This window comes from Podarcis liolepis (genome assembly GCF_965112155.1).
Source record: "Podarcis liolepis genome assembly, chromosome: 7".
Taxonomy (NCBI): domain Eukaryota; kingdom Metazoa; phylum Chordata; class Lepidosauria; order Squamata; family Lacertidae; genus Podarcis; species Podarcis liolepis.
Window position 1 is genome coordinate 36,705,085 of NC_139561.1, and position 27,923 is coordinate 36,733,007.

At 42.4% G+C, this 27,923-nt stretch overlaps 1 protein-coding gene and 1 pseudogene across 4 annotated transcripts in view; one reads left to right on the forward strand and one right to left on the reverse strand.

The window, feature by feature from the left end:
• NKD1 (NKD inhibitor of WNT signaling pathway 1) overlaps positions 1 to 27,923 on the forward strand; it is a 132,457-nt gene that overhangs the window by 9,136 nt on the left and 95,398 nt on the right. The window lies entirely within an intron of this gene.
• Positions 22,863 to 23,763, reverse strand: LOC310711668 (proteasome subunit beta type-7-like; annotated as a pseudogene). The gene has a single exon. The product of its transcript is annotated as a proteasome subunit beta type-7-like (transcript).

Consider the following 27,923-nt stretch of genomic DNA (forward strand, 5'->3'; position numbering starts at 1 on the left):
CTAAAGTTCCAAAGTGTCTCAAAGATCTTGGTTGTAGGTTTTGGTCTGCATTCAAAGTTGCTGGAAATGGAACTTTGTTCATTGCTTTTTTGGTAGACAGTTCAAGCAGATGGAATGAAAAAAGATGCCAATAACATATTGCCTTTGGAGAACTATTATCCCCTTGAGTTTTATTTAATAGGGACAGGGAAGTGTTAAAGGGAGGGAAATGCTTAAGGGTGTCTAAGTAATTAGACACTTAGCTTCCCAGGAATTTCATAAGAATAACCTTCTATTGGAGTGGAAGATTTGACGCAAATGATGGAATCGAGAGGCTTGGTGGTTCTTTGGTGACATTTTAAAGCATCTGCATGCAGTTTTACTCCAGATTAGAAGAAAGGGATGATTTATTAAATAGTAGAGAAAGCAAGAACGGCATCAGTTAAAGTTATGCAGAGCTTTGGCTCCAGAACAAGGATGCTTCTGCTGTTGGCAGTGGAATGACTTGTCATCTAGAGGCACAGACACCATATTGTGTTGTAATTTTAATGTCTTTTGCTTTAAAACAACATGCAAAGAATAAGGCTGAGTTCATGTGGAAGGACTCCATAAATGGAGTAAGGATTGTACTTTAATCACCTGGTTTGGGGAAGGGAGGTTTGGCACATAGTTAAATGAGGGAACGTGCTCCCAAAGGAGGCAGTGATGGTCACTCACTTTGAATAATAGAAAATAAGCTTGCTTCGTCCTCCATGGGACAGACCTTTAGATGTTTGAAGATGGCTATCATATCTCCTCTTTACAAGGCTAAACATACCGAATTCCCTCAACCATTCTTCATACAGCTTGGCTTCCAGACCCTCGATCGTCTTGGTCTCCCTCCTCTACACACGTTCTAGCCTGTCCTTACTCTCTTTAAAAAAGTATGCTTGGATGGCTTCAAAAGAGCATTAGCCAAATTCATGGAGGGCAAGGCTATCAATGCCTACTAGCCATGCTGGCTATGTTCCACCTCCACTGTAAGAGGCGTTGTGCCTCTGAACAATCCTTGCTGGAAGCAGCAGGAGAGAAGTGCTGTTGCGCTCACATCCAGCTTGTAGGCTTCCCATTGGGGCATCTGGTCAGCCACTGTGAGAACAGGATGCTGAGAACTAGGCAGTCCATTGGCCTGATCCAGCAGGTTCCTCTTACATTCTTTCGAAGTTCTGTTCTTCTCATGACAACATTGTAATTTCTTCTGTAGGTATGCAGGTTCAAATATTTCCTGGTTGGAATAAGTTTTGATCCCCCCCCCCCTTGTAATGGCCTAAATAATAATAAATGATACTGAGTGACCACATTATTGTGTTTAGATATGGCTACCCATGACCACATCCAGTCTCCCCCTGCTCCTTAGCACCTGAGCTATCTCTTGACTTGGTTGAGCTAGGGATCTTTTACACCCGGTGTGGGCAACCTGTGACCCTAAGGGGGAAAGTGACTGAACATGCTCTGAACACCAAGTTCTAAGAAGGTTATTAACAAATTATGTTCTAAGAAAGTTATTAGACAAACTTGATTGTGGCAATCTTTGGCTCTGGAACACAACATACTGATAATCTCTTTTGCGTGTGAGGAGTGTATTTGCTGTGTTTGGTAATTTTTTTAGTAAATTGGAGAGCGTATGTTTTGGTACCTATATATGGTGGTACCCATGACCATTTGTGTCTGTCAATTACTTCCCCCCCACCTCCCTCATTCTGATTTCCTATGTGTAAACATTTTCTAGGGCTGAAGTTCACATAGACTTTTAGAACAATATTTGTCTGCTATTTTTACAAACGAGTCTGCATCTAAAGCAAACTGAGGAGAAGTTCCTGCCATTGTGCATGGATTATCTTTTCTTTATTCAGCTGTTTATTTTTACTTCTACTTCTTCTTCTTTTGCAAAGCTACATTATTTGGGCTCAGTGCCAGGGACAACTTTTAAATAATACATTTACTTAATTCAATTTTCTTTTTTCTTCAAAGCCATAACAAATGTTCCTAGGTTTCTTTCTTGTGTGTTGCTGTCCTATTGGTGTCTTTTGGGGAAGTGCGTTCCCCCTCCCCCATTTTAATTTGGCTGCTGTATGGAAAATGGTGTGTGTCTGTCTTTGGGTGGCCTTTGCAATCCTCTGCCGTATACAATCCTCCGCCGTATACAGTACTTAAGTCCTCATTCACATATAGGGCAGGTTCAAGCGTAACATAAATCATTGTTTAAATTGATTTTCTGAACTGGCTCAGCATTTTAGTCAAAGTTTATGAACTGTGAACAAAACCATGGTTTATTGTTGGTTTTATAAACCTATGTTTGTATTAACCATGGCTTAGCATTACATGTGGCCTAGGCCATTGTGGAAGCCAAGAACAGATTGCAAACATTTCCTCTACCATTCCACCGTAGACATGTATCTTGTGTCAGATGCTGTCTTGGGAAGTAGGGTATTGGGGGCGGAAGTGGAATAGTGTGTTTCTCAGTTCTTCTAATGCTGCAGAAACTTTCTGTAGGAATTGCAGAGTTTTGCTGGAACAGTGTCATGGCTTTTGCAACACTGCTTTCCCTTAACTTTCCACCCCAATTTGCATTGCCACATTTGGGGAACAGGTCCAAGCAGAGCAAAGTTGGAAATGCTTTCTGTTTAGGAGTGGTTTTCAGACTTTTTTTTAACCTTCAGGGAAGCCTTTCCACCTAGATTCCCCAGGAAGAAACTGTAGCACAGTGCCAAAGCACATGGCTCGGCAGGCAATCCAATCACCGGCATCTCTAGTTTTTGTGAAAAAAGTTTAGATAGAAGTTGATGTGAAATACCTCTGCCTGCAACTCTGATAGAGATGTTGCCTGGTGGAAAACCATTGGCCAGATTGGAGAGGGTTGGTTGGACTTGTGGTCCCAAAGCATCAGGAGGGGACCACAGTAGTTACCCTTGTTCATGCTGGGCTATTGTGAGACTTGCGTGGCATGTTCTCCAGGTGGTTCCAAGGGAAGGGCCGTAGCTCAGTGCTAGAGCAATCTGCTTTGCAGCATCTCCAAATAAGGCTTGGAGAGACCCCACCAGAAACCCTGAAGGACTGCTGCTGATTAGTGTAGACCGTAGATGGACCAATGGACTGACTTGACCTCAGGCAGCTTCCTATGCTCCTGTGCACTGATGTCCTTTCTCCGTTTGCCAAGTATATCATAGGAAAACATCCTGGCCTCAATATGGGAAAGGGTTATAGCTCTGTTGCTTCCAATACAGATTCTAGGTTCCATCCCTGGCATCTCCAGATGGGGCTGGGAAAAGACCCCTGCCTGAAACCCTGGAGAAATTGAGCCCCCACTGGTCAATGGGAAGGTGCTGGAGGAGATGGACCCAGTAGTCAAACTTCTGAAGAGATCAGCATAGAAAGAGATGCTGAATATGTATCTTTGCTTTGCAAATAACAAATGGTTGCTTTGTAATTAACTGATCCTGTAGATATAATCTTGCTGAAGTTAAGGGATGCCTTGATGGATCAAACCAAGGCCCACCTAGGTCAGCATCTTTTTGGCAAGAATCGTATCCACTAGGGAACACTAAGTAGTCCAAGAGAAATCAGTGGTCCACTGTTTCTCTTTTGTTTTATCAAAGAGACAGAAGGTAGACCTAGGATCTGCTGGTATATCTCGGGTGATTTGCAGGAGATTGGCAAAAAAATCTGGCTTCCGATTATTTAATAATAGCAGCATGCCCCTCCACCCCCCAAAATCTTTGGCAAGCCCTGAGCATCCTACAAGGTTATCTGCTGCAAGTGGGCCATTCTGGGTTACCAGCATCACTTCATGCTTCATCTGATAAGATCCCCACCCACCAAGAGTCATGTTTCCCAGTTGGCCAAGTTTCTCTCTAAGCACTTGCTCCACTCTTACATTTTGTACATGTGAATGGGATCCCCCCCCCAACAAGCAGAAGATAGTAGCGCCAGCTAAAGTGTCCAAAGGACAACGGTTCATCAGCATGCATCCTTTATAAAATCGTAGGCAATGCTCTTCAGCAAAGCACATTGCTGCTGGCCCCAACTTCACTATATACATTCTCCTATTCCACACACAGAGCTATAATTCTCAGAGTGCTTTAACCATCACTCCTCCTTCCCAGGGGGCTCTGGGGAGAGGACTTCATTTGACCTGTGGGCCAGAGGTCCCTGACTCCTGACCTATTTGGTTTAGGATCCAGGTCTTCTCAGAAACTGCTGCTCCCATAAGTTCCTGTCTGAGGTCAGCCTTGGAGGCCAGTGCTGTCTGTTCTGTCCAGACATTGAAACCTGGCAAGCAAGGTGTAGAATGTTTTCATTGGTGGGGCTGCAAATGTGGAACTCCTTTCCAGTGGAGTTCCACCTCATTACCTGTCTTTCTGTTTTGACTGTTGGCACTTTTTTGTTGTTGTTGTTTTAAATCAAATCTAGTTTTAACTTGGCTGTTTTTATGGAAGCTTACCACACCCTGACTTTTTGTTTTTGTTTTTAATGGATGTGTATTATTTTAATAGCAATCCGGAACACAAGTAATAAAACTAACTAGCAGTGAGGTCCTGTAGACCCAGGAGAGCAGAGAGTGTGCTCTAGGATATGTCTCCAGAATCCTTTGCAACATGCAGTCGTTTAGTGGCGAATGCCGGTGGTTACCTTGGCTGTTTAGTTAATGTGGAAAGGAGTCCCTGAAGTCAGAAACTTTGAAAACCACTGGGAGAAAGCAAGGTAGACACTCCTCAGTAAATAAAAGAGCCTTGGTGTATTTCAGTGTAGTGAGGCACATTTCTGCTTGCTGCAAGTGTTGTGCACTTAAAATAATGTACTGCACAGTCGTGTATCTGTATTTAGCATTGAGCCAAAAATGCTGTCCTTCTTTGATGACCCTCTCTCCCCACAAGCCACCAAATTGGGACAGTATTTTTGGCTTTCAGGGGGCAGGATGGGAGAGATCCTTTAAATAAAAGCATGGGGTGAGAGTGCTTAACTGTAATAATTGTTGGTTGCAGCAGCAGTGTTTCTTTTTTGGGGGGTGCGATCTTTCAAGCGGTGATGTAGCTGCAATTGGCAGCCTCATGATACCCATCTGCAGGGTCCCTGTTTGAAAGATGCAATGTCAGGATAATCCTGGAAGGATTGTTGGGAAAGTTTTGCAACCCTGTTCACTAGGGGCTGCCATCTCTCTCCCCTCCTCACCCTATGCAACTATGCATTTTGCAACAACATGGTGGAGCAATTAGTTAAAGAAAGAACACAGCAAAGCTGCTGCCATTGCTCAACATGGTAATCCCACCCAGGGTGGAAAACAACCCCTCTTTTTTTCAAAATAAAAAACTGTCTCGAGAACTTTGGCTCCGCTCTAGTCTGTATGTTCTAAATAAAATAAAGTAGACATGGAGAAATACCGGTGGAACAGGCCAATGTGTCAGGTTTTTCTTCGCTATTTATACAGAGTGAATCATGTCTCCTTGTTGCATATACACCCAAGTGTGGTTGCAAATTTCTCCCAACTTTTGCATGATCAAAGGACGGGGAGACTAACAGCCTAATGAAATTTGGCTGCCGTAAAGAGATAATTTAATTAGAGAAAGCGCACAGGCTATGTTGATATCTCTGGTTTGGGAAGGATGCCGTGTGGATGCTCACCATCAAAGAGTCTCCGAAAGTATTAGGAGTGCCGTGGTGATGAGATTAGTGAATTGGCCAATAATCTAGCAGAAAGCTTGATTCCAAGGTAATTATCCTAGAGTGATACCATTTGGTACAATTAAAAGCCACTGTGCCATTGCCATATGGAAAATGTTAGGCATCCTTGCACTATTTCAAAAGCTTTGTGCTGGAGGTTAAATTGACATATGAGGGGAAGCATAAATTCAGATGTTTTTGTGTTGCAAAATTTACTAAAGTTGAGTTCGGGGAGCCATCTGGCAAGGCTGGTTGGGTTGAGATGAGATGATCTGTGTTTATCTGTGTGCATTTTCCAGACAGTTCAGACTTGACATGGTACATGGCTAATTTGGATGTTGGCAAAGAAGCCAAAATGATGCTTGAACTTCCTTGAGGGTTAGAGAGCAAGAGAGAGCAGGAGAGAGAGCGCTTGTAAGAACATGTTGTAAACAAGATGTGAACAATGGTAATAATACTGGGGGTGTTAAGAGCTAAGGTCTTTGGCAATTCTGTTTCTGGGCTGTAGGCAGCCAAGGATGTTGGGAACTGATATGAGAGTTCTAGCAGGATTGGAAGGAGAGTTGGTGGAAGCACTGGAGTAGATCTCTAGAGGGTTACTTATAGTTTCCTCCTCCAAACCTTGCCTGTGCATTAATGCTTCCAGTCAGGTAATACCATAGGTTTGAAAACAGGTAGGAAGGAAGGGGATGTCCCTCCATTGCAGGAGGTTGGACTAGATGACCCCTGGAGCCTCTTCCAACCCCACGATTCTATGATTCTTGATAGAGTTGCCTGGAGCAAGACTATAGAATCTTATAAGCAAGGCCAGAATTCTTCTGAAAATTCAGAAAAGTTCCAGGTGTGACCAGGAGTTACAGCCCTGGGTATAGGGTGGTATATAAATTGAATTTTTTTTAAAAAAATCTATGGAATTTCAAATTACAATACAATAAAATGCAATCGAAATAATAATTAAAAAAAATGGTCCAGTAGCACCTTATAGACCAACTAACTTTGTTCTAGTATAAGCTTTTGTGTGCATGCACACTTCTTCAGATATTTTGTTTTTATTTCCACTGCATCAGACCAACACGGCTACCTACCTGAAATAAAATACAATGTATAAGAAATGAAGGAAGCATTAAAAATACAATTGAAAATTGCACAGCACATTAAAGTTGCTACAAATCATTAAGTGGTCCACCAAGACTCACATTTGAGGAGAAAAATATAAATGTTACATTGGTTTTCATTAGGGTAGCCATCTGTTCTGCTCTAGAGAACAATACTCTCTCTTCCATGGAGTTCTGTATTTGAAGCGCTATCTGGTCCAAGTCTGATTTTTAAAGGTAACTAATCCTAAAAAGAGAGAGCAGGGCTCAACGTTGTCCATCAGCAGTTAGCACCTGGATGCAGACAAAGCAGACTTGCAGGCCACCTGATTACAGTCTTCCCCATTTTATATCTGTTGCAATGAAGTATTTCTGAATTTGCATCTGCATTTGTACATATAAATAAGCATATGCAAATCTGTGTCATTATTTTTATTTTTTGGATGATGCATAAGTGGCCAGCCTAATTAAGATGAAAGGTAGCAATAAATGCCTTCATTTCCTCAAATGGCTTAAAGCCTCATCCAGAAACCTTGCCTCGCCAGGAAATAAATGCTGAGGATGAGAAAAAATGTGTTGCATGCTCTTGCGGACATATGGAAATGTCCTTTGCACCAAGAGTTCATTAAAGGAAGGTTTTCTTTATAAGCTTTTGTGCGATTCTGTAATAAGACCCAGGAGGGGCAAAATAAGTGGTATTTTTATAGCCTTGCTCTGTCCATTCCAGAATATGTTAGGATGACTTTTTATGGTTCTCTTTGAACTGGCTTCGCAACAGAGGGGGGAGTTAGAAGAAGCCACTAGAGTATTGAAACTTTGTAAGGGCTGATGCTTTCTTCAGAAGAAGAAAAATATCATTCAGTGATGATCTTTTAAAACAAAACAGAACGTTTGCTCGGCACACCTCCCGCCAGTCCAGCTGTTGGCCTTTAAAGAGATTCTTGAAAGGCCATGGGTTAGGGTTCCTGCATGCTAACTTCAAAACCTGGTTGAAAAGTAAACTGCAGATGTTGAAGCGTTTTGAAGAGGGGTTTGGTGGTGTGTTTTTTTGGTCTGTGGCTATGTACACATTACCATTTGCTTCGCATGTAGTGTGCTCCCACTGTTGGATATTCAAAGTTGTGTGTGTACACCATTGGGCACAATCCTTCTCTATCCTGTGGCCCCATTCACACCATACATTTTAAGCACTATGATTCCAGTCATGGCTTCCCCAAAGAATCCTGTTAGCTCTGGCTTGTTAAGGGTGCTGAGAGTTGTTAGGAGACCCCCATTTCCCACAGAGTTCCCTGGGAATTGTAGCTCTGTGAGCTACTCTCAGCACCCTTATCAAGCCAGAGCTCCCAGAATTCTTTGAGGGAAGCCATGACTGTTTGAAGTGGTACAGTGGTGCCTCGCAAGATGAAAATAATTCGTTCCGCGAGTCTTTTCATCTTGCGATGTTTTTCGTCTTGCGAAGCACGGTCCGTCGCAACTGCGCCTCTTCAAGCGGCTTTAAGAAAAAAGCGCAAGACGTTTTCGTCTTGCGAAGCAAGCCCATAGGGAAATTCATCTAGCGAAGCAACGCAAAACCGAAAAACCCTTTCGGCTAGCGAGTTTTTCATCTTGCGAGGCATTCATCTTGTGGGGCACCACTGTATCACAAACCACATTCGCACCACAGTGGTAGAAACTGGGATAGAAAAGCTAAGAGCCAAATGGCTTCTGGGACCTGGATTGTGGGTGCCAAAACAGAATGCCTAGTCGCCACTGGGGAGTGGGTAGGCAACACTTTTTATTTATTATTTTGATAAGCATGAACTAATATGCAATTCACATAAGTGACACATTATTAATATCAGATTTTTAGCAGAAATTGTTAATACATGTTTAATTTGGTGTTTCCCATAAAAATATTGGTACCATACTTCAGTTTTCAAAACACTCTACTCTTTATTTGTTAAACTCCTTAACATATTGCCTATCCTTAACGTATACTTCAGGGCTTTAAAGCACATACATTTCAGTAATCTTGGAGTGACAGGAAAAAATGGCACCCAGATTTTTTGAGGTGCTCACAAATGGAGAATCTTTAGGTGCAAAATGCGCAAAATCCTGTCACACCATACATTTTACGTGCTTGTATATATTTATTATTCTATTACTTATTCCTGATATAAATTTTGAAGTTGTAACTAGTGGGAAGCAACATATGAATTTAGTAAACTTAAACTTAATTATTGTCGATATTATATGCTTGTTTCAAGACTTAGTCCAGCGGTGCCCAAACTGTGACCTCCAGTGGTCCATGAGCTTCCTTCAGGTGGTTTGTGGCATCCCTTTAAAAATGCAAGTAAAGCCACACAGGATCTAGCTACAACAGGCAGAAAAATCATGATGTGGTCCATCAAGACCCTCAATAATTTTCAAGAGAAAATCAGAACCACTGATTCAAATCCTTTTTCTCCATCACCATATCCTGTGTGAAATAATACCTTGAGCCAATCACACGTGTGAAGAAGAACATACTTCCCCTTCTGGCTGTCCTGTTCCCTCTTCCTGAGTTGAGTGCTGTGAGGTAAGGCAAGAAATGTCTCCCACTGCTCATTTCATGACATTAATTCATAATTTTGCCATTCATAAATAAATTGTAAAGCAATACTAGAAATCAGGACCATCCAATGAAGCTATATATGTTGGAAGATTCAGGGCAGGCAGAAGAAAGTGCTTCTTTACCCAGAGCATTGCTTAACTTGCTACCACAATATGTTGCAATAGGTGCCAACTTTGACAGCTTTAAAGGTGATTTAGACAAATTCATGGCGAATAAGGCTATCGTGATTACTAGCTATTGTGGCTTAGTACCACTTAGTACCATTCACGTAGCCCATTGCCTTGATGGGTTTACAAATTTTCCTTGGTCATCAGAGCAGTTGTCTGATGAATGGGAAGGGGGCACCACCCCTGTCTCAGCTGGTTAGCATGAATCAGCTGATGTGGGCAGTGTGTGGAGGCATGCTCACTGCTGGCATGAAGGCTCCCCCCTCCCTGGATTGGCTGTGGGTGAGTTTAGCCACCCCAGTATAGGTGCTGAAAATGAAAAATCAGTGACAAATGGATGCAAGCAACCTTGTGGAGCTCCATGGATCTGTTTGCGGAGTCCCTGAAGAGCCTAACCATATTAGCTCTTAATTAAGCTATTAATGAAACTTCCTCTGTCGAGGCTGATGGTTTAGCTCAGCTCTAAAGCCCTCTCCCTTTTAAAGTCTAGAATCTTTTAATGGAAAGACCACTCTTGATTTTAATGGACACACATGACACGGTTCACCTGCTCTAATTTCTCCCTGTGCATGTAAAGTGTAGGAAGCAGCACGGTGAAATGGGCCCTTTTCAAAACTGGGAGTAGTGATGCTGATGAACAAGGTCAACAGGGTTACAGGCGCAGTGTGCAATGCATGCTGTATAGCAGGGGTCAGCAACCTTTTTCAGCCGTGGGCCCGGACCACCATCCCTCAGACCATGTGGTAGGCCAGACTACACACACACACACACACACACACACACACACACACACACACACACATGGGGGGGGGGATGAACAAATTCCTGTGCCCCACAAATAACCCTGAGATGCATTTTATATAAAAGCACACATTCTACTCATGTAAAAACACCAGGCAGGCCCCACAAATAACCCAGAGATGCATTTTATATAAAAATACACATTCTACTCATGTAAAAACACGCTGATTCCCACACCGTCCGTGGACTGGATTTTTAGACGGCCCCCGGGCCTTAGGTTGCCTACCCCTGCTATATAGGCTTCGTTTTAAAGCAGAAATAAGCTCATGGTTGAAGCTCCTAACCCTCATGGTTGCAAGAAAAAATAAAAAGCAAAGCTGGTGTGTTTTAAAAGTCTTAGGGTCTACAAGGCACAACGTAATTTCTCTGTTAGTTTCATGCTGCCTGCTGCTACTAAAGTTGTCAGTAGTGACTTTTGTTGTTGTTGCTAATAATGTGTTGGAAATGTCTGCATTGCAAGTTCAAGGAAAAGAGTGTTTGTCACTTTTCTTTTTTAAGAAAAGAAAAACAAATTTCATTAGTGAGATCATCAAACTCATTTTGGGATTGTAATTGGTTTTACCTGCTGGAGCTGTTATCTTCTGTGACACTTGACTTTCAGTGTGTGAATGTGTGCAAGAGTTCCCCCCCCCCCACAAAAAAAACAAAACAAAACTGGGAGCCTCGATTCTTGAGGGGCAGCGAAACTTTGCCGCAAGCTGCTGGATTTTCTGCTGAGCAACTCTGGGTTTCGATCTACCCCTTTGACATCTGTAACTGTGTTAGATCCCAGATAGATTGACATGTCGTCTGGACCATTTCTGAGAAAAAAAATATATACTTTTTTTTTTTTTGCTTTTGTGATTATGGCAGAGTTTAATGTATTTCTGAGCATTACTGTGCCAGCTTTAGAGGATTAGGCATATTGAGGTTCCCATTAAAGTCTAACTCTGTGATTTTCAAGATCTGTGGAAGGAAAATCATGCATGGATGTTTGATCTTGGGGTGCAGCTGTGCATGCTGTGAGGTATGAAATAAGGGGAAGTTCACAGTGGGGAAGTGACAGTACAAAGTGCCGTCTTGCAGGAGGAATGGGATTTGGGAGCAGATTTGGATCTTTTGATCTGCCGTGTGATGTGTGATACAGAGGCAAGCCTCTCTCTTTTTGGTCTTTGGGGAGGGAGGAGGGCGTGTCGCGCTGCCCTTGGAGGTAACTTGCGTGTCAAACTCCTTCAGTAGGCTACGATGGTGTTAACCAAGGATGTGGCTTCTTCCCGTTGCTTGTGCAGGAGAAACAGCAGACTTAAAGAGCACCGAGAGAACTCGCTACGCCGGGAATAGAAGTTTGCATTGGCTATTTGTTGGAAATTGTGGAGGGTGGGGAGAGTGATGGCTGCACAGTCATGTCTTATGCAAAGGTGTGGGAAGGTTGTGCCTAAGTGTCCAGTGGAGAAGTGTATGGAATATGGAACTGTAAGAGATGAACAGAACTGTATGCATTTCATACCTTTTTGAGGGGGGATGTGTATGGTGTGTGTGTGTGTGTGTGTGTATGTATAAGTCCCTCTCGCCAGTCCGTGTGATCTGTACATAGGAGTAGGACTAGCGCCTTTGTCTTGGCCCTCGTTACTGGATGAAGAAGTCAAACTCAAATTTCTGTTTCTGCCATGAATCTGAGTGAGGCAAGGCATAGCAGGTGAATTGCATGGCTGAGCATGAACTAAAGGCCCTGATCTTTGCGGACATGAGGTGTCTGACAAGAACCTATGGTAGTATTAAGCGGGGGGAAATAGGGCCCTAGCACGGTGGTGATGGTGGTATTATTGTTGTTATTATTATTATTAGCAAGAGGGCCTGTGTGTGCAGGCCACCAGAGGGGAGATTGCTTTGCTCCTCTCAGGTCATTCCTCTGCTAAATATAATGGATTGCACTTGCCTTCCTCTGAAATGGGAGCTGAGAACAGAAACGTTTACTGGGATTTAAACGCCAGCTACTGCACACTGCCCTGGTGACACAGTTTTCCTGAATGTTACTTCCTACTTGCTCAGAGAAAACTGTTTAATCCTAGGATCCTTTCCGTCCGGTTAGGCACCCGGTTGAGCACGCTATAGCACGCTGTATCGGGTTTAATGCAGTTGCTTTTCGAGGCCAGAAGCTTAGCAGCTTGATCGTTCTGTTCTTGCTTGTGTTTTGGGGTCTGTCTGACTGTTCAGCATTACTTGTCTGCTGCAACGCAGAGGCACCCCTTTCTCACTTAAGAGCAAGAGCATCTCAGCCTAGTAACCAGAATAGCTGTATTTTTTAGCTGACTAAGGTCTATTGCAACAAACCCAAAATATCATGGATGAAGCGCAAAAAGACCCAGAAGAAATCAATCTCCTTATCCTAAAGCAAAGCCTTTGATGTAATCCTGGTAAGTTTATACTGGGAACCTGCCTGTTTCTTTAAGGTCAACTTCAGACATTTTGCAGGAAAAATAGATCACGTGGTCCACTTTTGGTAGTTTTCTGAAAGTTGTGCTCCTGCCTGAGGCTTTAACATAGGACCAGGTAGATAGTGAAAGGCTTTTCAAAACAAGTACAGTGGTACTTAATTCATTCCGGAGGGCTGTTCTTAACCTGAAACTGTTCTTAACTTGAAGCACCACTTTAGCTAATGGGGCCTCGCGCTGCCGGAGCCCCATTTCTGTTCTCATCCTGAAGCACTATTTCTGAGTTAGCGGAGTCTGTAACCTGAAGCATCTGTAACCTGAAGCGTCTGTAACCCGAGGTACCACTGTACTTACAGCAAAATACACTGATGTTTTTTCTCAAGGAAATGGGGGGGGGGGGCTGCACTCCATATGCACAAGTGAAAGGTTTAATTTTGTTATGAGGGTAAATGAGAACAGGGTATGGTAATCAAAACTTTTTAAATGGTTCATAAAGACAACTTATAAGATTCTGTGAAGGTTCTTTTTTTTTAAATTGAGCCATGGAGGAATTATTCTTTGCAGCTTTCAATTTTCTTAAATCTTGGTCTATGTGTTGTTTGTTAAAGAATTCCATCAAGTGTCTCTTGCTATGCTTCAGAACCTGATTAATCTATTATTAATAGTTATTCAATGTATTAGTCACTCAAGACAAAACATATCTAAGTGACTTAAGTACACAATTAAAATCACCCATCAAGTTTAAGAATAAAACATTATCTCCCCTCACCCCCAAGTCTGAGGGAGGGAAGGAGGGAGGGAGGGAGGAAAATCATAATCCTCAAAAGCTTGGGAGAAGAAGTGTCTTAACCTGGTGCCAAAAGGATGTTCATGTCTGTTGGGGAGGCCACCACCAGAAAGACCCTTTCACTTACCTCCACCTCTGAACCTTTCTCAAAGTGGGCACCTGCAGGAAGGCTGCAGGTGATGAATGTGGAGTCCAGGTATATTCAAGGTAGGACAGGTGTTCTGTTTAAATATAATACCTGCAAACAGAGGATTAACATAACACAGAGCACACTGTGATGCTCACCTCTCTACCCTCTGGCTGAGTCACTGCTGCTTATTGGGTTGAAGATTGGGAGTGCTGTGGCGGCGAAGCTTGCGTGGTGAAAATATCTGCATGACATGCACACACCCCTGGTGCTCCTGCTGCTGTGTTTGCACTGCACCAACCTCACTTCTGCCTTGCCCCTCCCCTTCTCTACCCTAATACACAACAATGATTCAGCAGGAAGGAGATCAGGTGAATGATGGAGCCCACCATGCTGTCTGCTGTTGCCTGATTCGAACACATACAACAGACCTACATTTGAGTTCACAGGAGATTTTTATGTTATACAGCCGCATCAGATTGTACGTGCCTTTAACCTGTATGATTTCAACCATATGCACTCAGCAACATCTCCATTCCAGACTTTTTCTTCTGCCTATATCTCTCTCTGATTCTCCCTTCCACCTTCACCTCCTCCTTCCTCCCTTCTGCTGGTCACTTGCATGTGGGAGGAGTAAGGGGAGGCTGTGGAGACAAAGGGGAAGCCTCCCCATGGAATTTCTCCCATCTCGAGGAAAATTGGCTGTACACAATTTCTGCACATAACACACCTATACATATGATGCAATGCAACTGTAACGATGCTGTTCTCAGTGAGGCTCGCCTGACACCTTTGCTGACATTTTTTGGGAGCTAGGTAAAAACATGCAACTTTCCCCCAGATGTTTGGTGGTCTCAGCTGATTTTGTTCTGATGGTGGTGTGCTGCCCAAACTTCCTGTGGCTGTTATGGGGGAATTTGTGTTTGTGTGGGTAAGAGAGAGAGAGAGAGAATTGTTGGCACTATTATGAGAATGTTAATATTTTTCATGAATTGTTAATGGTATAGTGTATTTATGTTTACATTTTTAAATGTCAGTTGCTTGGAGACCTTTTATTTATTATTAGTAACAAGTAATTAATTGTCTAATAATAATAATTGACTTTTTCTTGGCATACTAGCAGCTCTCTTGTGACATGTTTGTATGCTCTGGCATGCAGTTTGGGAATTATCTATCAGTCTATGGGGCTAAAAAGGATAATCACATTAATGTAGCTCTATCCGTAGTAGGTTTCGAACGTGGCTTTCTGCAAGATGCAAGAGGCAAAATGGACAATGTTAGTGCTACGATCAAGTTGAGTCACCACATCTTCCTTTGATGTAGTTTGCTCATGTGATCCCTTCCAAGCACAGCTGTATTGGGCTCATCAAACGGAATGTTCCATCTAAAGCTTTTTGATTCTTTGAAAATGCTTCGGACCCCCAAGCTTACAAACAGCTTGGCAACGGAGGATGTTCATAATTCTTAAAAAGTTATCTGATCCCATAGTACTTTTGTCCCCAGGATTTTGACTGCAAATCTTTTGCTTTTTCCAACTTCCTGTGCATCCCTATTTTCTCTAGATTCTGTTTGAAGAATAGCACCTCTTTTGTGGGCATGGCTGGCAGCAGTGATGGTTCCCTGGTGAATGGAACATCCATTGACTAACCTGCTTGTATTCCTATAAGGCTTTGTGGTGTGTTGGGTGATGACTGATACTTTAAGAGGGCATTTTGAGTCCATATTCTTGCCATCATTGTTACTGGATCTTTACCTAAAGCATTGGTTCTAGTTTTCATCCTTCTGCATTTGATAAGATTATAACGGTTTCTAGAATGTTGTTGTTTAGTCGTTTAGTCGTGTCCGACTCTTCGTGACCCCATGGACCAGAGCACGCCAGGCACTTCTGTCCTCCACTGCCTCCCGCAGTTTGATCAAACTCATGCTAGTAGCTTCAAGAACACCATCCAACCATCTCATTCTCTGTCGTCCCCTTCTCCTTGTGCCCTCCATCTTTCCCAACATCAGGGTCTTTTCCAGGGAGTCTTCTCTTCTCATGAGGTGGCCAAAGTATTGGAGCCTCAGCTTCACGACCTGTCCTTCCAGTGAGCGCTCAGGGCTGATTTCCTTCAGAATGGAGAGGTTTGATCTTCTTGCAGTCCATGGGACTCTCAAGAGTCTCCTCCAGCACCATAATTCAAAAGCATCAATTCTTCGGCGATCAGCCTTCTAGAATAGTACAGTTTAATTGGATCAGATGAAGTTTGGTCTGAACTGTGGCTGAGCCACATGCTACAAGGGAAGGCATCTTCTACTCTACTGGGTAACAAGGAGGAAGTTCACTCTTGCCTCAAAGTATAGCAGCTGGTTTGCAACTACACGCAAGCAAACATTTTCTTGATCCAAGACTGCTTTGGTGTATGAAGTTGCATACCATCTGATTGGTATAAAACTCTGTGCCATCCAGTGCAGCCACAAGAATTTTGATTTGCACCTCTATGTGACATTTTATTACATTTATTTCTCTTCCCCCACCCCCACCCCAAGGGTAAGAAAGAGAGGGCAAGAAAGGGAGCAATTTATTTTTATAATTCAGAATTGCATTAACCATACCTGTTTGGGAGGTGGGAATATCTTAAGATCAAATATTTTGTTCAGATCAAACTTGTACGTTGTATGGATAACATTGGAATATACAGATCTATTGGATTGGTTATGATAACAGATTTGGGTGGCATTCATATTTGTGGTATGATAAAGTAAAAGTGCATAAAGGATTTCTAAACCACATGATAAGAAAATCAATCTGTGAAGTATGGGACAGATATAAAAATCTGTTGAACGGAAAACACCTTGGTGGCTATCTCCAATAGAAGCATTGACTGTTTAAAAATTAAATATGGAAGGGAAATGGGCCACCTATGGTGAGATGTTGATGGAAACAGAGAAAGGGTGGAAACTCAAACCATATGAACAAATAGGGGAAATGTTTACCGGCTGGTTGCAATATCATCAAATAAATGACATATTTAGTGTATAGACAAAAGAAATTTTGGATTTGAAAGTAAGAAACCTAGATTCCAAACCAAATTGCGAGAAGGTAAAGTTAAATTGTTGTTAAAGATGTATAACTTTCTCTTAGAATAGTATACTAAAGATGAAGAGGTTAAAGAAGTAATGACGAAATGGGCTATGGATTCTGGGCATAATATTCAGAATGAATCTTGGTCAAAATTATGGAATCAGAATTTAAAATTTACAGCATGTATGGCCTTAAAAGAAAATGAAATGAAAATAGTGTACAGGTGGTATTTGACCCCAGTGAAATTGGCCAAAATGTATAGGATGAAAAATAAATTATGTTGGAAGTGTAATGGAAAAAGACGGAGATTTTTAGCATATGTGGTGGACTTGTGATAAGGTAAAAACATTTTGGGAATTGATCTACAATGAACTAAAAAAGATGCTAAAATATACCTTCCCCCCAAAAAACCAGAAGCATTTTTACTTGGGTTGATCGGAGAAGAAATTCCAAAAGTAGATCAAAGACTATTTAAGTATGCTACCACTGCAGCAAGAACTTTGTTAGCCCATAGGTGGAAATTACAAGAATTACCAATGATTGAGGAGTGGCAGATGAAGATAATGGACTATGTGGAGTTGGCCAACCTTATTGTAAGGATCCGGAACCAAGGCGACCAGAAATTCCAAAGAGATCGGAGTAAATTTATTGAGTACTTGGAAGATCATTGTAAAAACGTGAAGAAACTAGCAGGATTGATATGAATCCTGCAACATAACGTAAAAATAATATCTGACTGTGGATAATAAAAGGACTTGATATGTATTGAAGGACATAAACTGGCAGCTGAAATGTGCATACAATTCATTAGGAAATGGGAAACCAGTTGGAGGGAGGGAGGGAAGTCATGACCTCGGCGGAGCAAATGCAATTGATTTGTTATTGTAATGTTGTTATATTTTATGTTTTCTTGTTAAAGAAAAAAACCCTGTATGTTGCACTAACACATGGCTGAAAATGGCTGAGATTCTTGTGTATTTCCATTGCTGTTAACATTCATTTTTAGCTACCACCACAAATATGCCATGGCATGTCTAGAAGGTGGCAGCAGGTTGCAAAAAAGCAATGGATATATTTGGGGAGAACACCAACCTAGTAAAGACTATGCTGAGGAATGTCAGGGAGGTGGAATGTGTTGACCCAGTCTGGAATTGGAAGGAGCTGGATCCGGGATGACCTGATTCCTGTTTTGTTATGCTTTTTTTAAAAAAAGAACTCTGTGGGACCTTTTGATTTGTTCTCTTGACTAAATGACTTTCCTGGTTTTGGTTTGTTTCTTTCATCTCTCTGAAATCTGATACTGGAGAAAGTCTGGGGCTAATGCCAAGCACGGGGCAAATTTATATTGTTATCCATCCTTTGAACTTGTTGAAAGCTCGGATGCTGCCACCCAACATTATATACAAAAAACTTGAGTAATTATGGGTGGTTCAGGAACTTTGCCAGGGCTTGGTCTTCCTACACTTAGCAAACAGCTTGTGCTGAAGTGATGCCTCAGCCATTATACAGGTCTTAACTGGTTGCTTGTGTGTTTGGTGGTTCTAATCTGGAACTGTTAAGGAAAAATACTGGGTAATAGTAACAGTTGATAAGATCTGATTGCATGGAAAATGGCATCAGAAAAAATGGAAAGGGCAGTTTAAGCGGTAGAGCTTCTGCCTTGCACAAAGAAGGCCCAAGGTTGAATCCATGGCAGCTCCATGTAGGACTGGGAATTCCCCTGCCTGAAACCCTGAAGAGCTTCTGCCAGTCAGTGTGGACAATACTGAGCTAGATAGACAAATGGTCTGACTTGGTACAAGAATGCTTCCTATGTTCCTATCAAATTAATAAGGTTTAAACATACGAACTCTCCAACAGTTGTTAAAGCCCACTTTGTCTTGAGCACTACATAATGTATCTAGCATGAGATCACACAAATGCAGCAAAACTGAAGAACCGGTGGCCCTTCATAAGTTGTTGGGCCCCAACTTCCATTAGCCCCAGCCAGCGTGGTAAGCATGATGGGAGTTGCAGTTGATCATGCAATATGTATGTGCCCATAATGAAATGGCAGCAAATGTAACTCTAGAAGCCAAATAAAGGTTATTCCGTGTGTCTACTAACAAGGAATGGATTTATGCATTTTTGTGTATAGTCTCAAAGGTTAAAATTAATAGTGCATTTGCATGAAGGTTAATAAAAGAAGCGGAAATTTAAACAGTTTGCTTTCCGTTCTGCTATTTGTGCAAAGTAAACCGCATAATATTGACAGCAACAGGATATTTGAGGAATTGATCTAGAACAGGGGTCAGCAAACTTTTTCAGCAGGGGGCGGGTTGACTGTCCCTCAGACCTTGTGTGGGGCCGAACTATATTGGGGGGTGGGTGGATGAACGAATTCCTATGCCCCAAAAATAACCCAGAGAGGCATTTTAAATAAAAACACACATTCTACTCATGTAAAAACATGCTGATTCTTGGACTGTCTGCAGGCCGGATTTAGAAGGCGATTGGGCCGAATCCAGCCCCCGGGCCTTAGTTTGCCTACCCATGATCTAGAAGGATTTTGATGCGTTTTTATGGTGTTATGGTAGACTGGTTATAAAGAAATCATGAAAAATATTATAATAATTGGGTTGTATTTGACCAAGTCCTGCTCAAAGCAGAGCCATTCAGATTAATAAACCTAAGTTAGTTGTATCCATTACCTTCAGTGGGTCTATTCTATGTTGAACCAACACTGAATACCACCTATTATCTTCATAATCATCTGAGGAAGAGTTTTGCAGAACTAAAATAACCTGGTCACTATTTTGTGACTTTCATTTAATCCTAATAAAGCAACAACTGCTTGCTTTGGATGTCCACCCCCAACTGGAACAGCTTTTTGTTTTTTAATGTTGTGCCCTATTTTTTATTTTCCTAAGGATGTCGTCATGCTGGAGTTTGCTTAGCCACAGATAGGTGGCACTACAGCGTGACAACAGCTTACCAGTCACCCCCTGGTGGTGGAGGGCGAGGAAGAATGAAAGCAGTGGCCCAGGACACATTGAGGACAGGGCAGGGCAGCTCCTCAGCGACTAATCTCCAGTCCTGCCTTGCCACCACCATCACCACCTCTGGTTCCCTTCTCCTTGCCCTAGGACACTGAAGCGTTTTTTCCTTTTAATTATGGGGGGAGATGTACAGTAGCGGCCGCCGGCCGATTATATAAAAGAAGCAAAGCACAGATGTGAATGACTTGATGATTAGAAGGCTGGCTGTATCTTTCTCTTTTGACAAATGGGTGTGGCTGTCTGCCAATCACCCAAGTGCAGCACTGCCTCCTGTTTGCTGTTTTTACTGTTATGAAATTGGATCTAGGACCCCACGCTGTGCTGGCTCTGGGCCAGTTGCTTTACATAAGAAAGCGAACATAACCTCTGCTGGCTGGGTAAGAACTTTCCTTTCAACTTCTCCCCAGCCTGCATCTGAACATAGGAAGCTGCCTTAGACTGAGTTGGGCTTATTGGTCCACCTGGCTCAGTATTGTCGACACGGGACTGGCAGCAGCACTTCAGGGTTTCAGGCAGGGGTCTCTCCCAGCCCTGCGCGGAGAGGGCATGGATTGTACCTGGAACCTTCTGCACAGAAGGCAGGTGCTCTGCTACCTAGCAAAGGCCCATCCCCAAAGGATGCCCATGTGAGGGGCTTCAGTGTCAGCAAGCGCATCTTCAGGGTTTCTCCCCCTCCTTACCCTGCCACGCACTCCAAACCTGAGATCTCTGTGTGGCTCCCATGCTATAGGTCACAGGGCCTGAATAGACATTTCTTTTTTTTATATATAAAAATTTTTATTGCGTTTCTTTTCCATTAGTTCACAACATCTGTTACGCCACAGTAAACAAGAAACATTTTTTTATAAGTAAACAGATATAAAAAGTAAAAATAAAAAAAAGAGAAAGAAGAGAAGAAAAAAGAAACAAGGGCAAGAAAATTAAGTTACATATTATCTTTCCAAAAGTTACTCTCCTGTGGACCTCCTCACGTCCTCCCAACATTGCATTCTTTAACCTCGCATTGTCAGCAATTTGTTACCTTATTTCTAAACTTACTGTACCCTTTCAATTATTATGTAACCAACTTCAAAGTAAATTGTAATTCAAATTTAGTACCTTTATAATAAACATAATATATTTGTTTCAAATTTGTCTTGTTTTCCTCTATTTATATCTTACTTTGTCATTTACCTAATTAAGTTGCAGGAGCATGACATTTCCTAATCGTGCACATTTTTAGCATTCAAACAACTTATAATACTTTTGTAGATAGTCCTTGAATTTTTTCCAATCCTCCTCAACTTTTTCTTCGCTCAGATCTCGGATTTTGCCAGTCATTTCGGCTAATTCCATATAGTCCATCATCTGCGTCTGCCAGTCCTCCAGTGTGGGTAAATCTTGTGTCTTCCAGTGCTTTGCGATAAGAATTCTTGCTGCTGTGGTTGTATACATAAACAAAGTTCTATCCTTTTTTAACACCTTCCGGTCCACCATGCCCAGAAGGAAGGCCTCCGGTTTCTTGGGAAAGGTATATTTAAATACCTTTTTCAGCTCATTGTATATCATTTCCCAGAAGGCCTTCACTTTCGGGCAGGTCCACCAGAGGTGAAAAAATGTCCCTTTTGCCTCCTTGCATTTCCAACATTTATTGTCAGACAGGTGATATATCTTAGCTAGTTTGACTGGGGTCATGTACCACCGGTATACCATTTTCATAATGTTCTCTTTCAGGGCAGTACATGCCGTAAACTTCATACCGGTGTTCCATAACCTTTCCCAGTCCTCAGACATAATGTTATGTCCAACATCCTGTGCCCATTTTATCATAGCAGATTTAACTGTTTCATCCTGTGTGTTCCATTTAAGCAGCAAGTTATACATTCTCGAAAGTACCTTAGTCTTTGGTTTTAGCAATTCCGTCTCCAATTTCGATTTTTCCACCTGGAAACCAACCTTTTTATCCATTTTAAAAACCTCTTGAATTTGAGCATAGTGTAGCCAGTCTCGCACCTTACCTTTTAGTTTATCCTGGCTCTGCAACTTCCAGTTATCTCCAGATCTCTCAATTAATTCCCAATATTTTGGCCAGTAGGCCTCCATATTGGGTCTTTTTTTTAGAGCCTTAGCTTCCATCGGTGATAGCCACCTCGGGGTCTTACCTTCTAGTAAGTCCTTATACTTCATCCAGACGGCAAAAATTGATTTCCTAACAATATGGTTTTTGAAAAGTTTATGAACTTTCGCCTTGTCATACCACAAATATGCATGCCAGCCAAAGAGATTGTCGAACCCCTCCAGATCTAGGACATCAGTGTTCTCCAACAGGAACCAATCCTTCAACCAACAGAAGGCTGCAGCTTCATAATACAACCTCAAGTCCGGCAGGGCAAACCCCCCACTTTCTTTAGCATCAGTTAGTATTTTAAATTTTATTCGGGGCTTTTTGCCCTGCCAGACAAACCTAGATATGTCCTTCTGCCATTTTCCAAAACACTCCACTCTGTCCACGATCTGAAGGGTCTGAAACAAGAATAACATTTTCGGCAAGACACACATCTTTATAGCTGCAATTCGGCCTGACAAGGTAAGTTTCAGTCTTGACCAAATTTCCAAGTCCTTTTTAATTTCCAACCAACATTTTTTGTAATTATCTTTAAATAGGTTCAAGTTTTTGGTGGACAAGTGTACCCCCAAGTATTTCACTTTTTTGACCACACTTAATTCTGTTTCTTTCTGGTACCCATCTATTTCTGTAGATGTCAAATTTTTGACCAAAACCTTAGTTTTTTGTTTGTTCAACTTAAATCCCGCCACCCGACCAAAGTCCGAGATAAGTTCAAGTACTCTTTTTGTACTGGATTCTGGCTCCTGTAATGTTAAAACTAGGTCATCTGCAAAAGCTTTCAGTTTGTATTGTTTCACTCCGACCTCTATACCTTTCACCAACCGATCCTCTCTAATCATGTTCAGCAACACCTCCAGTACAGAAATGAATAACAGAGGAGATAGAGGGCACTTGCATCCTCCTCTGCATGCTGCAGGACCCAGGGAAGACACCTCCAACCAACCATCTCAACGACAGCAAGTTTTGTGGTTTTATTTGCTGCTTTCTTTCTCCCCCCCCCCAATTCGTATTGGTTTTTATTAAATCTGCATACAGAACATTAATGCCAGCATACAGATACAGAATTCAGATATGAAAATTCTCGATCCTCTTCCACTGCCCAGAAGTTTCCAGTAAGTCAGGATGTATCCATTGTTTGCACAGTCTCATCTGCCACTTCAAGATCCAAGGGTGTAACTTTTGTATAGAGCACACCTGTAGTTCCCCTCTCACAGCTGTATCGCCCTTGCCTTTTCCCTTTTTTGTTGGCCGTCTCATAAGGACAGAGAAAGTCCAGCTTGTTCTTACTGAGGACGCAAAGATCAATGTTACTGTTAGAGCCCAGATCATTGTATATGCCAGCTGCTATGGCATCTCTCACAAGCTGGCTTCTTCCTCCTCCATGTCAGGCTTGAATTTGTCTTCAAAAATTGCCATAGCTGCCAATGAACCTGAACCCATTGTGATGTAAGGCAGTTTGTCTGTAGATCCATGGGGTTAGATGCTGTAAAGATGGGCCCCAGTGACATCTACCCCACCCAGAACCAGGGCTGCACCAATGTAACCTTGATACCTGAAGAGCATCTAGTTGGCTGTGACCACCCTTGGAAGCCGTCCAGTTGAGAGCTAGTGGAGCTCCATGTTGGAAGAGATCAACTGAGTTGTCATTTCTGTGTCTGCAGCCATTCCAGCACCGCAAACGTTAAATGTTTGGAGATATATGGTGTATTTTTGAACAATTCTTGTCAGCAACAACCAACCATCCCTTTAGTGGCTCTTGTATCTGCTCCAAGTACTATCCCATCCTTAAACACTACCCCAGCAATGGTGGTGCCAGTCTTGCGGGCTGTGGGAAGATGCAGCCCCTTCTTGGTCCCCTCTTCTTCAAGCTGAGAATTCTGGGTGCAGTTGTGGAAGCTGAATCATCCGGCAGCGTCAGCCTGCGAGGCTGCAAGACGGAGAGCGTCGCTATCTTGCTCGGACTTGATGGGTTTCCCCTCAGGCAGCGGTGGCAGCGGCCTTCTATTTGCTGCTTTCTTGAGCAGACATTTATTTATTTCATAAAATTCATATCCCGCTTGATTGTAAGCAAGCAAGCAAGCAAACAAACAAACAAACAAACAAACAAACCCTCAAAGTGGTTTGCAACAAGAATAAAACTATAAAACTATGAATAAAAACAGTTGTTTGATTTTTTTAAAAATAAAACCAATGGTATGCTAAAAACAGATTAAAACACATGTCAGCATTCTGCATAATCTAGGTAGGCTTGCCTTAAAAAATGCTTATAGCATCAAAAATCGTACAGTGAAAGCACCTGCCTGGTGTTAGTAGGCAGGGAGTTCCAAAGTGAGGGAGCCACCACACCAAAATATCAATTTCTGATGAAAATTATGTGGCACCTGCAACACTGCAGGTCCACAAATTGAAGTGGTCAAGTGGGAATATATTAGGTAAGGTGATCTCCCAAATAAGCTGCTCTCAAGTTCTTAAGGGCTTTATGTGGGAATAGTAATACCTTGACATTCCATGGACTTTTTTTTGGGTGGAGGCACTGTTTGTTGCTTGCACTGCATGCATTTATATATATATACTTGACCACCTAGCAGAGTTTCCAGAGTGGTGGTTTATTGCATATTCCGCTTGATAGGTTTTTGCAGAAGTTATATGACATGACCAGTTTAGTGGCTCTTATCCTTCACTTTCCAGTGTGGTTTTCCATTGCTTTTTAATTACCAAGCTCTTTGTGGTCAGAAAAGTGCACCAGAAATTGCAGGATAACAACCAAATAGCTTGTCTGGAAGCACCCCAAGTTTTACCTTCCAAGGTTCACCTTGCTTAAATCTCTCAATGTCGTGCATTGTAATCGTGCCAGCCAACAATTTTAACTCCTCTGCAGACCAGTAGATGCTATTAAATGCTATGAAATCTTGATGCAATTTGCTCTGACGACTTGCTTCCTTGACCAGATCCTCCTTTCCCCATGCGTCACGACTCTTGGGTCTACACAGCATTTGCCCAGACTTTGCAGACTTCTGCGTGGATATTTTCTTTTCCTAGGGAGCTAAAGAATGTAATTTGTCCGGGGTAAGGTTCTCTCTTCACTTGTGTTGCATATGGAGGCAGTGATTTCTTTTTCTTTCTTTTTTTGGTGGGGTTGGGGGGAAGAGCCTAAGGGGTTATGTTGTTGCAGTTCCACAGGCGCCAGCGCACTGGCACGCCACAGGTGATCTCGGAGTGAATGTTGTTTAAAGCGTCCGTCCCACGGCTTCACAAATGTGCTCTGACCAGAGGATGTTTTTTTAAACTTCAAAGGGCTTTTCAGGCTGGCTCCGAGCCTCCCAGACTGAGTCCGCAGTTGTTGGGGATTTTTTTCTTCTCCTCAGCTCTCTCAGTGTGTTGAATCGTGTGTGATTTTTGGGTGCGGGGTGTGTGTGTGTGGTGTTTTTTGTTCAATCAGCCTTGACCCTCGCCACCCCACCCCAGTCAGATGAATTTGTAAACACAAACAGTATATCACAGGGACATGGTTTATATACCACTTTAATTTTGTTCTGAAACTTTCCCTTAAAAAAAAAAGAATATACATTAAAAGGAAGAGCAATTTGCAAATAAAATAAATGAGGAGAGGAAAGCTGGGGGCTGGGGAAGAGAAGTACAGAAGAGCCTTTTCACTTGCCACCATATTAAGAGTTCTTTTCTGAAGCTGGAGATCAAGCAGGTGAGTTCTATGGCAGGTATCGCAGGAGGAAATTGGGATATTCCTGCTTTAGCCATGTTAACGTTTTGACTTAGATCCTTTCGTCAGAATTTAATCTCCAAATGGATGGTATTCCAGATTCAAACCTACTGGCAGGTAGTAAAATGAGAAAGCAGTTTTGTTGTTCCCTACTCTCTTTCCTGGATCACCCTAAAACAATTGCATCTGTGTCTGTGTATGGCGTTGTTGCCTCCATTATTAGTCCCACCCAAGACTAGTCCAACTGAAATTGGTGGACATGACAAACATGGGCCCCCCAATTTCAGTAGATCTATACTGATTAGAACTTGGTTGGCTACAGTTACTTCAATACCACTTGCTGGAAACCACAGGGGTGATGGGAAGAGTGCTCTTGTACATAGCTTGGGGATACTGTACTTCGTTGTCACTTGAGGCTCAGGGAGCCTCAGTGGCACAGAGTGCCTACCATCAGCTTTGGCTGGTGGCCCAGCTGTACCCCCTAGCTGGACAGGGACAGCCTAATTCCTGTCGTCTATGCTCTAAAAACCTCCAGGTGGTATATGTGGGGCTGCCTCTGAAGACAGTTTGGAAATATCAGCCAGGTTGCTTATTGGCGCAAGATGGTTTGAGCATATTATACTGATCCTGGCCCAACTGCACTGGCTGCCAATTAGTTTCCGAGCCCAATTCAAAGTGCTGGTTTTGATTTATAAGGCCTTAAATGGCTCAGGACTGCAGTACCTTAAGGATTGCCTCTCCCCATATGAACTGACTCAGAACCTGCAACAATCATCTGAGGGCCTTTTTCGTGTGCCTCCTCCACATGAGATCTGTCAGGTGGCAACACAACCTTTTCTGTGGTGGCTCCCCATTTGTGGTATGCTCTTCCCAGGGGGGCTTGCCTGGCACCTTCATTATACATCTTTAGGCACCAGACAAAAACATTCCTCTTCAACTTGATGTTTGGCTGATCAACATTCTGTGTCCTTTTAAATGTGTTTGTGGAAGCGGGGGTGGGGTTATAGGTTTGTTTTGTTCTTGTTTTTATCATGTACTTTTTGTTTTTATGCTGTGACGGATGAAGGGTGGTATATTAAATAATTAAATATATATATATGAAAACATCATTTGAACATCACTATACCCTATGTGCTTCTGTTCCCCCATGATTCCCCCATGGAAACAGCAGGAAAGAACTGTATGCTGGTATTTTGTCCCATGATTTTCCAGGTTAAGGGGACTGCAAACAGATTTCCTCTGGAATCAAATAACAAAGAAATGCATGTTAAATGTGTGCTATATTCCATTAGTTTCCCAGAAACGGCTTTTATGTCACATGAAGGCTCAATTATAATGTGGAAATTAACAGTTAGGGAAATGGAATACACTGAACTGTGGGGAAACCAAATTTACTGACAAAGAATTCTCACACATAATGTCTGTGTAACACTTGAAAACCACTTTAAGAAATTTGAAAGTTGCCACAGTATTGAGACAAGTCGATGAAGAAGCCATATAGGCCTGTGAAAGTGAAGTCAATTAGTGAGACTGAGTGGACATTATTCCATCATGCTTAATAGTGCTATGATTAAGTAGCAGGAAATATTCCATCATTAGTCTTCATTTCCTCCTCTTGAATCCCCCCCAACCCCAAGACTTTTTCAAGAAGGAGCTCCTTTGTAGGGATTTTCTTTTTTTCATGGTGTCAGCGAAGTGGTGCATTTTTGTTGTTGAAAGTTTAAAGAGAATTTGTGAAGGAGTTTCAGAGTGAATTGAGAATGTGGGGAGAAGGGAAAGACAGGATTTCCCCCCTCTGCTTCAGAGATTCCCCCCCCCCCCCGCTTCTTGCTACCATATTTTATATTATAATGAATTCTGGCTTTTTATATTTCTGTTATAATGAACTTTGCCTTTTTATATATTTCTAATATTGTGTGTGTTTGGGCATGCACACATGTTTCTGCATTCTTATTTTCTGGATGCCATCTCATAATTTTGGTCCCCTTCCACTGAAGTATTGGTCTGGTACTTTGCTTTTCTGATGAGAAATCAGGGTACGATCACTTTGATCTGTATAACTTTCGCTTCTACAAGTTCCAGGCGATGTCCATTCTGTGTTTTCTAAGGGGTCATTACACTAGTGTGGGGGCGCCTGCATTTTGGACCTCACAGCCTGTTGACGTTAGGCAGGCACCATCACTTTACTCTTCTGCGTACATGCTCAGAACTACCGTGTACAGTTCTGGTCAAGGTAAAGGTAAAGTCAGTTCAGGCGTGACTGACTCTGGGGTTGCGGTGCTCATCTCACTTTATTGGCCGAGGGAGCTGGCGTACAGCTTCCGGGTCATGTGGCCAGCATGA